General features: G+C 35.5%; 1 protein-coding gene across 9 annotated transcripts in view; it reads left to right on the top strand.

The window, feature by feature from the left end:
• The window catches only part of Ih (hyperpolarization activated cyclic nucleotide gated potassium channel Ih), a 934,537-nt gene that overhangs the window by 811,380 nt on the left and 107,268 nt on the right, over positions 1 to 15,889 (top strand). The gene's annotated exons all lie outside the window — the stretch shown is intronic.

Raw genomic sequence — 15,889 nt, 5'->3', positions numbered from 1 at the left:
AGGGGGATACTTCATAAGAGCAAACCTCAAAGAATCTTGCGAACGCTTACACTGAGACTTGAGCGGTCAGAAGTTTTAACCATGTTTAAATATGAAAATGCTGATATGTTGAGCCAAAAGAGGAATGGATCATTTCACTGCGTCTTCTTAAATTGTGATACTTGTGCCTGGGCTCTAATTTATGTAATGATGAATCACCAATGTGAGCTTTCAAAACAACCTCATTTTGCAGATATAATTTCAATTTCCAGATAGCTTGCTAATTCCAAAAAATTACTGAGAAGAGCTGTAGTTTTCTTGATACAGAAATCTGATTTAAATGAAAGGACATATACTGAACAGTATTTTGAATATATTGGAAATCACTGCTTGAACTTTGCTTCAAGCTCAGAACAGTATCAATTTCAGTTGTGTACTTGGTTTTTTCAAATAATGTTTTTGAATAACTCTTCAAATATTCCTGAATATTAGGAAAATGAGAAAAATCATTGTCCTTGAGATCATTCATCATAAGAACAAACTTACTTTTATTTATTGTGGTTATTAATGGTTACCTAGAAACTTACTTTTGTACGAGAAAATTGTGCTTACCATTTCTCCTATGTACGATACATGCTTTATGCAGTAATTCTACATTCATTTCAAGAAGAGTGCAAGTGAAGTCAGCCAAAAACGCAAGATAACACAGCCACTGTTTATCTTCCAGCTGCTCATAGTCATCTTTTCTCTCCTTCAAGAATAATTTTACTTCATTGAGCAAACTGCGAAATCTATGCAAAAATTTGCTTCTATTTAGCCATCGCACTTCAATGTACAAATCTAATTGTGGTGTTCCTTGACCAAGAGTTAAATTGAAAGACGCCTCTGGAAAGAATTTCCACGGATAGAGTTGACTATTTTGAAGGTTATGTTTTTCACGTTACTTGTATTTAACCTATTACTGTCTAACATCTTGTTGATGTATTATGCAGTGATAATGAAATCTGGAAAATCATGTTGTCTGCAAAGGGCAATAAATCCATTATTATAACCAGCCATGGCTTTTGCGCCATCACTGGTGATTGACACAAGCTTAAATAGTGGGAGTTTCACCTTCTTAAAAAGACTATAGAGAGCATTAAATATATCCAAGCCAATGGCTCCTGCTTTTAAAGAATCTATTCAAAGAAACTCTTCCTTGATGGTAAAATCCTGGAAAACCATGCGGATAAAGATCAAAATCTGGACTGTATCGCTAATATCAACAGATTCGTCCAAGTGGAGAGAAAATACTTCAGCCAACGACATTCTTCTGGAGTTATTCCTCCAAATTAGCAGATATATTTTCTACTCGACAAGCTAATGTTCTTCTAGAAACCTGAAGGCTTCAATGGCAGCTTTTATTTCATTCTTGTTTAAACCCATCGAAGATGTTATGAGCATTTTCCAGAAAAACTTATTCCATAGTCCCGTTCACTGAACGACTTAAATCTCCTGGCGATTAAGTTACTTGCTTTCGTAACATTGCTAGAACGTGTTGTTGGCTTTGATAGCAGCATTTGTTGAGCTGCCAGTTTGTATTTCGTTCATTTCAACTTGAAGTTACGTAATTCACTTTTTCGGCAGAATATTTCGATCATATTTGGTACGATGGAGAGCATATAATGTTCTATATTCCTTTCTTTGGTAACAACACAGAAGCTTGGCATATTAAACAGCAACACCTATCTCTAACGACAGTAAAGAAATAATCACTTTCCCAGTCGTCTTGGAAGTAATATGTTTTACATGCGTACACCGTTCAAAGATACCTGAACCCAATAATTGATAATGATGGATAATTTGTTGGTGTAAGTGTGGCTTCTTTAGTTATTACTTCTGTGAGTAGATGGCGAAGATAATAGTGTTGCCGATCGTACTTAAATATACCCGTATTATAGATTTCAATATTAATTCATCCCCCTCTGCTCATTGTAAAATAATACTGGGTTTAGCGGTAAACAGCTGATATTGTCAATTAAGAGAATAGTTTATGCTTAGTCTACGTCATCATTTTCCCCGACACTTTTTAACCGCCCCCAATAATGGGGTCACATATTGAGAACTAGTGGAATTATTTGAAAATATGTCTTTTTTTTTTGTTCTGACTTATTTCGTGGGTAGAAAGTATGCTTACACGAACATAAAATCATAGGACAGATATCTGTGAAAGCCAGTGTACAATCTAATTCTAACAATAGGCCTATCAAATATTCATTCATTCATTCATTCATTCATTCATTCATTCATTTAGTGTTCTGCCCAAGGCCAAATCTTTCACTGCAAACCCAGCTTTCTCCAATCTTGCCAATTTTCTGCCTTCCTCTTTGTTTCCTCATATGATACATATATCGTAATATTGTCTATCATCTGATATCTTCTTCTTCCGAACTCTTCTGCCGTTCACCATTCCTTCCAGTGCATCCTTCAGTAGATAGTTTCTTCTCAGCCAGTGGCCCAGCCAATTCCTTTTTTCTCTTCCTGTTCAGTTTCAGCAACATTCTTTCTTCACCCACTCTTTCCAACACAACTTCATTTCTTATTCTGTCTGTCCACTTCACACGTTCCATTCTTCTCTATATCCACATTTCAAATGCTTCTAGTCGCTTCTCTTCACTTCATCGTAATGTCCATGTTTTTGCCCCATACAATGCCACACTCCATACAAAGCACATCACTAGTCTCTTCCTTAATTCTTTTTCCAGAGGTCCGCAAAAGATGCTCCTAGGCCATTGCTATCCTCCTTTTGATTTCCTGGCAGCAGCTCATGTTACTGTTTATAGTACACCCCAAGTATTTGAAGCTGTCCACTTGCTCTACTGCCTCATTTAGAATTCGCAAGTTTATCTTCTGTATTCTCCTACCTATGACCATGCCCTTCGTCTTATTTGCATTTATCTTCATTCAGTACTGCTCACAGGTGGCATTTAGCGTCAGTAGCATATCCTTTAGTATCATTTCCTCTTCTACTAACAACGCCATATCATTAGCAAATCTTATGCATTTTATTCTTCTTCCTCCTACTACCACTCCTCCCATGTTCTGAAAACAGTAAATAAATATTAGGAACATTAAATCCAAACGTTCGAGATTGGAAAAGCATGTAGCACGTATGGGCGAGTCCAGAAATGCATGTAGAGTGTTAGTTGGGAGGCCGGAGGGAAAAAGGTCTTTGTCATTATGATTGGCCGACAGTATAGCGTAAACCTTTTGCATTAGTAATAAAATTCCCCGAATCAATATTTTTATATCATCGTAAATTCGTAAACAGAACACATTAAACACAATATCGATCGAAAATAAAAGACCGCGGTCTACCAGTCAGTCGCGATTGAGTTGTTGCCTGTGTATTCCGAAACTTTGTTGTATGATACGCATGTAGATCGTTAGGCTTATTTTCGAAGTAAAGATGCGTGTCTTGCAGAATACGATGTATGTACGTTTGGTTATACACATATCTATTTCTCTGTCTATCTGTCTTTCCCTGTCCTCTTGCCTGCCTGACTGCCAGCCACTGTCCGCCTCTCTCTCTCTGCCTGTCTGACTGTCTCGACCTGTCCATATCTGTCCCCGTCCGTCCGCCTGTCTCTCCGTCTCGTCTATCCGTCTTCCTAATCTATTTGTCTAATATAATCTAATTTCAACGAGTCTGTCTAATCTAATTCATTTAATTAAATATAATATGTAATCACATGTAATTTAATATGGGAACAAGAGAACAAGAGAATTCCCTGTTTATCGTCAGCTGTCTCTGAAATTCAAGTGAAAGCACACATAGACATGAAATTACGTGAAATGCACAGCTTCAGATCAATGTACAGATATTATAATTATTTTATCTCTGCCTCTGTGCGTCACACATTTGCGGGGGAGGAAAGGAGACGGAAGAAATGCTGTTTAATACGTTGACTCCCATGACTAAGATAAGCCACTTGAAATTTAACAGTCACTAACCGGTAGAAATAAAATGTAAGATCTGTAGATTTTTTTTTATTTTAGTAGGTTATTTTACGACTCTTTATCAACATCTTAGGTTATTTAGCGCCTGAATGAGACGAATGTGATAATGACGGTGAAATGAGTCCGGGGTCCAGCACCGAAAGTTACCCAGCATTTGCTCATATTGGGTTGAGGGAAAACCCCGAAAAAAACCTCAACCAGGTAACTTGCCCCGACCGGGAATGGAACCCGGGCCACCTGGTTTCGCGGCCAGACGCGCTAACCGTTACTCCACAGGTGTGGACAAGATCTGTAAAACATTGATACAATGCTAATTAGGCCTATAGGTACCGAGAGGTGTGTTTTTGTTTTGCTGAACTTCAAGACAATGTTAACTCATTTAAAGTTTGTATGACTGTAGCCTATATAAATATTCGTTTGGTTTTATTTTATTTATAGTTTGATTTTTTATTATTTTATATCTATTTCTGGTGCTGTGGAAGAGAAGGCCTGCTGGCCTTAACTACGCCAGAATAAAAAAATAAACACTCATATTTATTTATTTATTTATTTATTTATTTATTTATATACAGTACACAAAAATTAAAAAAAAAAAAACTTGAAAGTAAGACACGTGATGAAATGTTTTCTTTCATTGCCTGATCTGCAGTTGTTTTAAATTGAGTTAATCCTTTCAGGTATTGGTTAAGAAGTTCATTAATAACATGTAAGTGACGCTATGTAAAGATTCATCTCGATGGATGAGGAAAGCTTATTAAAGACAATTCGTTTTGGTTGTCTATAGTTGAGTTTCTGAGATTTCCGAAAAGTCTAACAAACAGTTTAATTTATATGTTATATGTATAAAACTTGATAGACATAACATGACTTTTTACACTTCTTTCTAATCTACATCTCGGAACAACCAAATTATGTTTACCTCTAGTGTTGTGTAAGTACACATCAGTAAAAGATAGCTGATTAAAATTATTTTCATTTAACCTTCTGAGTTCTGAGAGTAACTTGTACCGTAGTATGCTATACCATACTTCATACATGATTATGATATAAGACGTATGTGCAGAGAACCGAAGTATAGTATAATATACTTGCATTTGTGCCCTAACTGTAATCTGCAGAATTTTTTCAGCATTTTTCCTCATATCAGTGACTTTTTTGAAGTGTAGAATTATATTTAACTTTAAAAATTAAACAATAAATGTCTCAGGACTCAGCACAGCAGGATATAAAAAATGGTTGATAAAACATAGTGATGCCACTGTTAATACATTAAGTTCTGTAAAAATTAGTTTGCAATATTCACGTTGACCGCATTCTTTTACAATTCGGATAACTTTTTTGCACCTTAAGAACAACTCGGACACCTGCACTATTACCCCAAAGTAAAATACCAGACGTGTATGAAACAAGCTAAAATATGCATTTAAAAGAACATCGGCTTGAATTAACTGTTTCAATCTTTGTAGTAAAAAGATAACCTTAGATAACATTTTACATACTTCCTGCGTATATTTCCATGTCAGTTTCCCATCTACCCAAAACTTTACAGCTCTTTTAGATTCAATGTCATTTCTAAGACTAAATAACAATGTATGAGTCTTACTAATATTTACAGTAGACTTAAGCAAGGAGCTGAAAACCATATTTCCATAGAATTCAATGTGTTATCATATCAAAATCATAGTAGCATCTACAAAATTAATTATTTTCTGTGTAATTGCAGCTAATAAATCATTGACAGAAATAATAAAAAGAAGCGGACCCAAAATTGACCCTTGAGGAACTTCAACATTAACTGTACACTGTGAAGATATGTTCCCCTCAAATTCAACGACTTTCTGTCTATTTATCAGATGGGATTCAATTTGAGATAGCATTAACATTTTCTGGTATCCCTGCTATTTTAGAACCCATTGAGATTAGTCGCCCTGATGGATTAACCTTGGTCCCGTGGAGCAGAGAAAAATCGCTAATGTGGGATACGACATGCGTGGATACCTTAGCCTCATCCCACTTGTCGTCAAATTTTTAAGTCGCAAGCTTTGCAGCAGAATCTGCAGTACGCAGTAAATGTATTTGCTGTCGAAACAATAGACACCTGGTGTAAAGAAGTAAAAGACCTGGTTTCCGAAATTTGTAGAAGTTTGGTGACCCTTACTGGAGACCCTCGCTCCATCTACGGCAATGAATAGGAATAGCCATCCAACGTGGAAACGCAGCCAGCATTTTGAAAACCTTTCCAGACTCCAATTCTCTGGATGAAATTTTCTCTATTTGAATATCTGATGTGATAATTCTCATTAGTTAATTTAAAAATAACTAATGTAAATGAGCTCAAAATTTCAGAAGTACAGTATAATAGAATTTATAATGCGGTGCTTTCCGTGGTATTTATAATTTTGATTAACAGTTAGTTTTCAGTTACACTTAACAACAAATCGTTACTTTTTGTCTTGCTCTGAAATAAAAATAGGTGAATATTACCAATATGTGTGTCCTAAATTTGAACTTAGAATCTAAATTGCCCCATCATGTACCATTTTCTGGGGAAAATGAACTGAATTTTTTGTGGAAAAACTTCTTTTAATTTTTCAAAATTACAACACACTAGGGATTGCATAGTGCCTGATAATATTTGAAAAATTTGTACTGAATATAAAAATGATGTTACGTACGTAGTTTAAAACAAACAACAAAAAACATATTTAATGCGCATAATGAGAAAAATCTCGAAATTTTAACTTACCATTTAAAAGAATTTTCTGAATGAGTTTTTTTAAAACTAGACCCGGAACTGTCTTGTACAAGGAACCGACAAAATATTTCTTGGTGAAATCTTTCCCCATGTTCGTCACTTAACGCTCCAAGGAGGAAATAAATACGTATGAACATGTAAAAAGTGTATTTTGAGAGACATTACACCCCATTTTTCTCATATGCACTTAACATGGTTTCCAGAACAGGTTCTATGTAGTTGTCAGCCCTGGAATTTCCAAAGATATTTGAGCAAACACCTTTGAAAGTGCGCCATGTCATTTCTTTCTGTAACGGAAAGTTTTTCCTCAAACAAAGAGCCAGCCATAACGTTGTGACTTTGTGTAACCAATGACAATGCCTCTTTTATTTTGCCTTCACTGAAACTGGTAAACTTTTTTTTTAAATAGTGAAAACCACACCCTGTTTGTTCATTGCGTAGACCTCACTTTAAACTGTTACGAAATTTACTGAGTAGAAGGGACAAAATCTGTTTAGTTATTTGAAGTACAAAAGAAATTGCCAACAACCATAAGAAACTGGTTATAAACTCATAAAATACATTAGCTTTTGTTCTGGTTTACAACCCCCAACCCGCGCCAAATGTTTCCTGGGAGAGCGCTTATCGAAAAGTGAAATCATAGTACTCCCTCCTTTCCAAAATATAGTATAGTAACAAGCAAAATAAGTTTGATTATTGCGCATGCGCGCACGAAATGTTTTGCGGTGTGGTATTCTGTTCAGTAGTGAAGGGACTATCAGACAGTGCAGTTGTGAATGTTTGTAATCTTCTGTAGTGCATCAAACTATAACATTTAAATAGTTCATTATGAACAGAAATCAAATGGGCACCTGCTGTGGTATTCCTGTTGCAGAAAACGTAATACCAACCCAGTCAATTTCGAATAGAACATCTAAGGCTCAGCAGTGATACAAAAACGGATTATATTTTATTGCAGTTTTTATGTTAATTTGTCTCTCGCAAAACAGTGTTTGTTTTTTCTTTTATTAATTTGACATCACACAGAATGAAATGTACCTCATTTTTATCTTTTTCTTATGTTAATTTATCATACAAATAAGTATCTAGAAGATGTATTAAAGTTACGGTACATTATATTACTGAGAACTTTAACAGAAGTATAACATATTTTGGAACAGAGTTAATTACATCTTTCTATACCATATTTTGGAACAGAGGGAGTATATCTTAAAAACTTACATATATGATGTGAAGAAAAGAGATGCATTTTCGGATTCAGCGCACACCAAACTATAAGGGACACATTGTTTTAAGTTGGAGCAAAATTCTTGTTGTTCAGTCAGTTGTTGTGTAGGGGCTATGTATATATCCTCCTGAGTTTTAAACCATCATACGTTACACGATAATATTTTAGATAGGCGTACTTGTTAGTTTTAATAATACATAATTTAACTTGTAACTTTAAAAGTTCATTATCATGACTTTATATATACATGTCTAAGTAAAATTAAGGACATCTCGTTTCTTTGTACACCATAGAATGAAAGTTTCTTCCAGCAATACATCATGGGGAAAGCCCTCACTCAAATCATATATACAAGCCATCGTATTATGTTTTATTTCAAATACATTTAACACCTATGAAACAACACCCTCTGCCGCCAAGGTAGTTGATTTCCCATGCCTAAAATAAAATGCTGCTCATTTAGCAAATTATTCATTATTATTTTAAAAACATAATTGGCACAAGACGTTCCTTTCATAAGTAGTAACTCAAGGTACACCGTTATTAAAAAGGTAAAAAGTTCTTCAGAGATTCTTATAAAATATATTTTCATTGATGTATTATTAATTGCTACATTTTCAAGGACATACTAAGTTCAAAAACTATTCCTTTACTTTAAGAGACTTTTCTATGACAGCCAACGTAGAAATGAAGGAACAAGGATTACATATTAGTCACAGCAGAAATTGTAAATTATAAACAGGGAAAGGATTTATATGTAAATACATATTTACTTATAAAGCTAATATAATTTATATTTTGCATTATCTTTATGTTTCACAATGTGTAGGGTTGAAAAATCCTACTTTTATTTTCCATATTTTTCCATATTTTAGAGTTTAGTACATATTTTCGTTAATTTCCATATATTTTCCATATTTCATATAAAACAGTCCATATTATATTAGGTTTAACAATAAAACAAAACAAAATTCCATTAACTTTTAAAAATACATTTCAACAATAGAGATTTAAACACATGTTCAGTAATCCCTTTAACATCAGAGTTATTTGAAAATTAGCAGTCCTATCAACAATGGGAAAGTAAGTTACAAAACTGTATTAATTTAATTTAAAATTTTTAACAGACTTCAGTTGTGCAGCTCAACAGTTAAATGCCAGTCAGAGTACACATAGGTTCAGTTTTGTAAATCATACTATAAAGACGGTAAATATGCCAAAAGTACGTCATTCAGTCAATTTAAAATCAAAACTAACAAGTTACATTTCAGAATTTAAAGAAGATGGTTTATCAACTGACAATAAAATATTATTTTGTAATTTGTGTCAGTGTGCAGTATCATCTACACAAAAGTTCCTGGTGCAACAACACATTACAACTAGTAAACATCAGGCCAACAAACAACTAAATTCCAAGCAGAGACAATTGTTTTTAACACAACCAACAACATCGAATGTAAGATCTGAGTTTAACATCGACCTGTGCCGTTCTCTCATCTCTGCTGATATTCCTCTCTACAAACTAAAGAATAAGGTCTTCAGGGAATTCCTTGAAAAATATACTCAACATACAATCCCGGATGAGTCAACACTTAGGAAGACGTATGCTCCATCCATCTACGATGAGACAATACAGAAGATAAGAGATGAAATTAAAGATAGTTCAATTTGGGTTTCCATTGATGAGACTCCCGACAAAGAAGGTAGACTTGTTGGTAATGTAGTTATCGGTTTGTTAAGTGAACAATATTCTGAACGAATTCTTTTAATTGTGATGTTCTAGAAAAGTGCAATAACAAAACTATAGTTAAACTGTTCAACGAAGCTATGGGTATCCTGTGGCCAAAGGGTATTATGTACGATAATGTGTTATTCTTTATTAGCGATGCTGCCCCTTATATGGTCAAAGCTGGACAAGCATTATCTGTTGTATATCCTAAATTGACTCATTTTACTTGTGTGGCGCATGCATTTCATCGTGTGGCAGAAGTGGTCAGAGACAATTTCCCTAAAGTAGATTTGTTGATTTCATCAGTGAAAAAAGTATTTCTCAAAGCTCCCAGTAGAGTTAACGTGTTGAAAGAAATGTACCCTGAAATTCCATTGCCACCAAAGCCAATTTTAACTAGATGGGGTACATGGCTAGAAGCAGTTGAATATTATGCCGAACATATAGACTCTATTAACAATGTTCTCCTTGCATTGGACTCTGAAGATGCAGTCTCAATTGATACTGCGAAAACAGTTACCTGTGACATAAGTGTGAAGAATGACTTAGCTCACATTCAGCATACATTTTCATGCATCATAAAAACGCTCAAAAGTCTCCAAAATAGGCACCTTTCACTATCTGAAAGTTTTGAAATTATAAATAGTACTGTGGAACAACTGAATCGTGGTAGAGGTAAAGTTGCAGATGCAGTAAGAGCTAAGGTGGACACTGTACTTTCAAAAAACCCTGGATATGAAGAACTACAAAAGGTTGTTGCTGTGATGAGTGGTGAATCAACAGTGAAGATTAACTTGGACTTATCCCCAGCAGACATTGTGAAATTGAATTATGTACCAGTTACTTCTTGTGACGTCGAACGCTCTTTTAGTCAGTATAAATCTATCCTCAGAGACAATAGAAGAAGATTCACTTTTCAGCACTTGAAAGAAATTGTTATGGTAACAGACAATAAAAATTGTGTTTTGTTGAAACTACATTGGAAGATAAGGTACGTCCATTATATTTTTTGTTTAGTTTGATTAAAATGTACCAATATTTAACGTACATAGTCATTTTTTTATAATTTTAAGTCCATATTTAATTCCATATTTTGGTAAAAATCCATATTTAATTCCATATTTTGGTAAAAATAACTACATATATATTTACATATTTCATATATTTTTAGTCCATATAAATCCGTTCCCTGATTATAAATATACAAAATTCTAGCACTCCCTTGAAAGAGAATGTTCTCGTGCTCAGGGGAGGATTTGATACATAATAAAGTTGCATGCATAAATTACAATAAAATAGCATTAAAAGAAATAATAATTACTCATAACAAACTGCTTACATACATTTTTAAATTTGAAACTATTTCAGGTAAAGTATCACATTCTATCAGATAAACTTGTTAGGTTTCTGAATTTTGAATTCATTTTTATGTGTATTCCAATAAGTTATATATTGATGATACAAAAATGTAAAATGTCATTCTTTGACTTATTTATTATAGCAAAATATCATAAAAGCTATTTTTCCTAATACATATTAGCGAACGTTTTCGCCCTTATGGGCATCATCTGACTAATAAGTAGATATCTATGTACAAGGAAGTAAATCTATCAATATTCATTATGTATGAGGTCTCGCCCACCTCATTGAATATTACACGTCTACTATGAAGTAGTCAATGTGTATTATTACTATTTAATACGAGAAAAATTCGTACCGGCACCGGGAATCGAACCCAGGACCTCTCACCTCTGAGCGCTCTTTCCAACTGAGCTATGCCGGGACACGATCCACGGCGCCGGCCGAGCCTCTCTCGTAATGTTTTTACGGCCTTACAACCTGAATTTGAGACGATACACGTCATATATGCAGGAGCGCATATATATATATATATATATATATATATATATATATATATATATATATATATCGTCTCAAATGCAGGTCATATATGCAGGAGCGCATATATATATATATCGTCTCAAATGCAGGTAGTAAGGCCGTAAAAACATTACGAGAGAGGTTCGGCCGGCGCCGTGGATCGTGTCCCGGCATAGCTCAGCGCGCAGAGCTGAGAGGTCCTGGATTCGATTCCCGGTGCCGGTACGAATTTTTCTCGTATTAAATGGTAATAATAGACATTGACTACTTCATAGTAGACGTGTAATATTCAATGAGGTGGGCGAGACCTCATACACAATGAATATTGATGTATTAACTGTTAACAGTTGTTACAAACTGTTGTTGAATATGGCCACAAAGTCACACACACATATATATGCGCTCCTGCATATATGACGTGTATCGTCTCAAATTCAGGTAGTAAGACCGTAAAAAACATTACGAGAGAGGTTCAGCCGACGTCGTGGATCGTGTCCCGGCATAGCTCAGTTGGAAAGAGCGTTCAGCGCGCAGAGCTGAGAGGTCCTGGGTTCGATTCCCGGTGTCGGTACGAATTTTTCTCGTATTAAATGGTAATAATAAGTAAATCCATATTAAACATATTGCAATAAACAAGTTTAAAAAGGTTAAAAACAACCGTCAAATTAAAAAAATAAATAAATAATTAAAAATAATTGACAAGGATTACATTTAAAAAATTTATTGCAAATTATCATATTTAATAAAGACGTACTAAAAATTATCTATATCAAATAAGTTAAGAAATTTTACGAAACACGTGATTTTCTATCTTCACTATGTTGATCATGGGTAGATTATTAAATTATACTTTACGCAGTAATTGTATGAATGTGGAAAAAACCTGTAAGTAACCACTTGTTTATCTTGTTTTTTAGGCAATGGGAAAAATTAAATATGCATACTTTTTACAAAAATCTACAAAATAGATGTCATTAAATATCTGGAAAAACCAGTGACGGAAAAAATATAATTAAAATCATGAAATAATGTAATAAACGTGGATGGAAGAGCACAGTATGGAGTGAAATTGAATAGTGTATAACAGACTATGAAATGAGATAAGTTGACAATGAGTGTGTATGATTACTCAAATAGTCATACATGTAAAACCAGAATCACTAAAACTTAAATTATACGTAACAATGGTGAAAGATGTGAAAAAACAAAAATGAACATTCTTGAATTATAAATGTATGTCATAAATTAGATAATATACAAATGTAGATAAGTGTTGTTTAGGCAGATAAAAAGGAACAAGTGAATAATATACATAAGATCATAAATTAGTACTCATATGTTCTAGAACCATAGATAGAAAAGTCACTGTCGTGATACACGTAATTGAAATTGTCAAGTATTAAACAACATTTAAATATTGGTGAATTCCACTATTTGGATCGGAGAATTAAAGTGGATAGCATTAACCTGTTTAATATGGACTTACTTACTTTTACAGAGATATCTACTTATTAGCCTAATGATGCCCATAATAAGGGCGAAAACGTTCACTAATATGTATTAGCAAAAATAACATTTTTGATATTTTGCTATAATAAATAAGCCAAAGACTGAACTACCAAAACTTCACATTTTTGTGTTGTTATCGTTAGGTTTTCATAAATCACAAAAGAAGTTACAAAATCATTGTACAGGAACAGTAAATCACAAGCATTCACTACAAAAGTATTAAAAATCACATAACCGCCATAAAGGTCCAATCATGTTCAAGAAACTTTTAAAGCTTTTTCCATAAAACATGCATATTCGTTGAAAATATGAATATTCTGTACATATATAGTACATGTAATAGATCAGAAAATTATTTCCATATTTCAAACACTACTCTAGGACAGGTATCACAACAGAGCTGTGATTTATCACAAGAGAAACTGGATACACCTTATTAGACCACAAAATAAAGTATGAAATTTTACATGACGAGAAATCACACGCAGTCTAACAAAACTACTACATACAAATTAGATAGAACATTTTTCAAGACTTAATTGAACCAGATTACTCACAAAATTTTGAAATGTAATATATCTCTGGAAATAATATGACGGATGACATTCATTTGTTTGGTGGTCTAATATTCTTGAACTATTATTATTATTATTATTATTATTATTATCATCATCATCATCATCATCATCATCATCATCATCATCTTCATTATTATTAAGCAAATTTTCGTTTTGGGGATTCGAGTTCAAGTGAAATTTTTAATGTAGTAAGACTGTGTAGGGAAAAGTTTCCTAGTGAATATTTCCGTTTTCTCATCAGCATTCTCACAATCTCTTCATAATTGACAATTCTGTTTATCGCCAATACTATCTGGATTCTATCACTTTCCCATTAAATTAACTACATGAAATTCGTGTGGCAAACGTTCTACAGAGAAGCAATCCTGGGAATCTTTGGAGTCAGGGTCAGTGACTGGGGCTTTGAGTATAAAACTGTGAAAGAGAAAGAGAGAAATTTGTTCACTGTATGAGTCAAATATTCAGTATTTATGTATTTAAAAACAAAGTAAGATAACAAAGCTTAGGAGAGATTCGATGTTTGTTTTCATTATTGCCACAGTCATCGTACTTTACAATTTAGTCTTGTAACTTCCGACTAATGCTTTTAAGATCTTCCGAGTTGTCTGCCCACATTCGTTTATATTTCAGTATTCTGTATAAATATCTTCTCTGTCATTCCGAACACGCCTTCTTTCCAATTTAGTTTTTATTAATTCTATATTCTTTGAGTCAATGACTCTGGTACAGTTCGAACATTACCACTCTTTAACTAATCCATTGCTTTTCAATTAGTATTGATCGTATTGTAAATTTTATTAGTAACAACAATGTAATTTATTCTTCCAACAATAATTCCTTTCTACAATTCACCTTAAACGCTCTCGTCAACAATTGGATCTTCACTCAACACAGTATTCGTTATAGCACTCCACCAACGACAATGACAATTTACTTGGACTATTACGCACAACAATGAACTTTTAATCTTAACTAATATTTACAAAGCACTATTTACAAATCAGAACTACCAGTTCTCAGTTCACAGTTCTTCTATCTCAGTCACTCGAGTTCACAGTCTCTCGAACCACAGACCTTCAGAGACAGTTCACTGTACTCGAACTCAGGTCCCTCCAACTGCGGTCCACTGCACTCGAACTCAGGTCCCTCCAACTGCGGTCCACTGCACTCGAACTCAGGCCTTCGGCTGCTGTCGCAGTTGCGGACGCACACTCGAGTCGAACTCCGGTACACAAGACTGGCTTCCTTGCTCTGGCTTTCTCACTGACTGAATAACTGAAAACTCTGTCGTTCCTTCGCGACCGTAATTTATAACCACAGCGACGTAGCCTCGAAAGTTCGAATTCGCGAGTCTTCCACTTCGACGGATTTCTCGGCCTCTCTAGGCAAGCAGAAGATGCGCGCACAAACTCCCTCTCCACTCTCTCGCCGCGCGCCGTCCCAAAGTGCTCCGCGCGATCTTCTCTATTGCGGGACGCTGGTCGTGAGTTCGAATCTCACGTCGCTGTCACATTGCCCCCTCCTTAGTGCTGCTCGTCCCGAGCAGTCCCTTGGTAGGCTGCTAATCGGTCCAGATGCACCACCATCATCTTCCCTCGAGGTTGTCGCTGGATGCGGTACACCACGTCGTTGATCCGGGTCACCACGCGGTATGGTCCATCCCAGGCACGCTGCAGCTTTGGTGATTTCCCTTTGGTCCTGGTAGGTCGATACAGCCACACCAGGTCGCCCTCCTGGAATCCTGCAGAGTTGGCTAATCTGTCGTAGCGCACCTTCATCCTGTCGCTGGCCATCTTGAGGTGCTCTCTGGCCAGGTGGTGAACTCCATTCAACTTCTCGGTGAGTTCTGCCACATAGTCAGTCGCTGGCTGGTCGGCGCTGGGTGGCATGCCAAACAGCAGATCACAGGGCAGGCGCAGCTCTCTCCCGAAGACCATGTTTGCCGGTGTCATCCCTGTTGTATCGTGGACCGAAGCTCTGTAGGCCAAGAGGAACAGTGGAACTCTGGCATCCCAGTCTCGCTGATGGTTGGACACCACCTTCCGCAGGTGCTCCTCCACGGTTTTGATGTATCGTTCCACCATGCCGTCGGACTGTGGGTGGAGGGGAGTGGTCCTGGTTTTATGCACCCCCAGACGCTCGAGCAATTCTCCCATCAGGTTGGTTTCGAAGTTGCGCCCCTGATCGCTATGCAATTCCCGGGGCACCCCGAATCGGCAGATGAAGTTGTC

Source organism: Periplaneta americana, chromosome 3 (assembly GCF_040183065.1).
Source record: "Periplaneta americana isolate PAMFEO1 chromosome 3, P.americana_PAMFEO1_priV1, whole genome shotgun sequence".
NCBI lineage: Eukaryota > Metazoa > Arthropoda > Insecta > Blattodea > Blattidae > Periplaneta > Periplaneta americana.
This window is presented reverse-complemented; position numbering and strand designations above follow the sequence as displayed.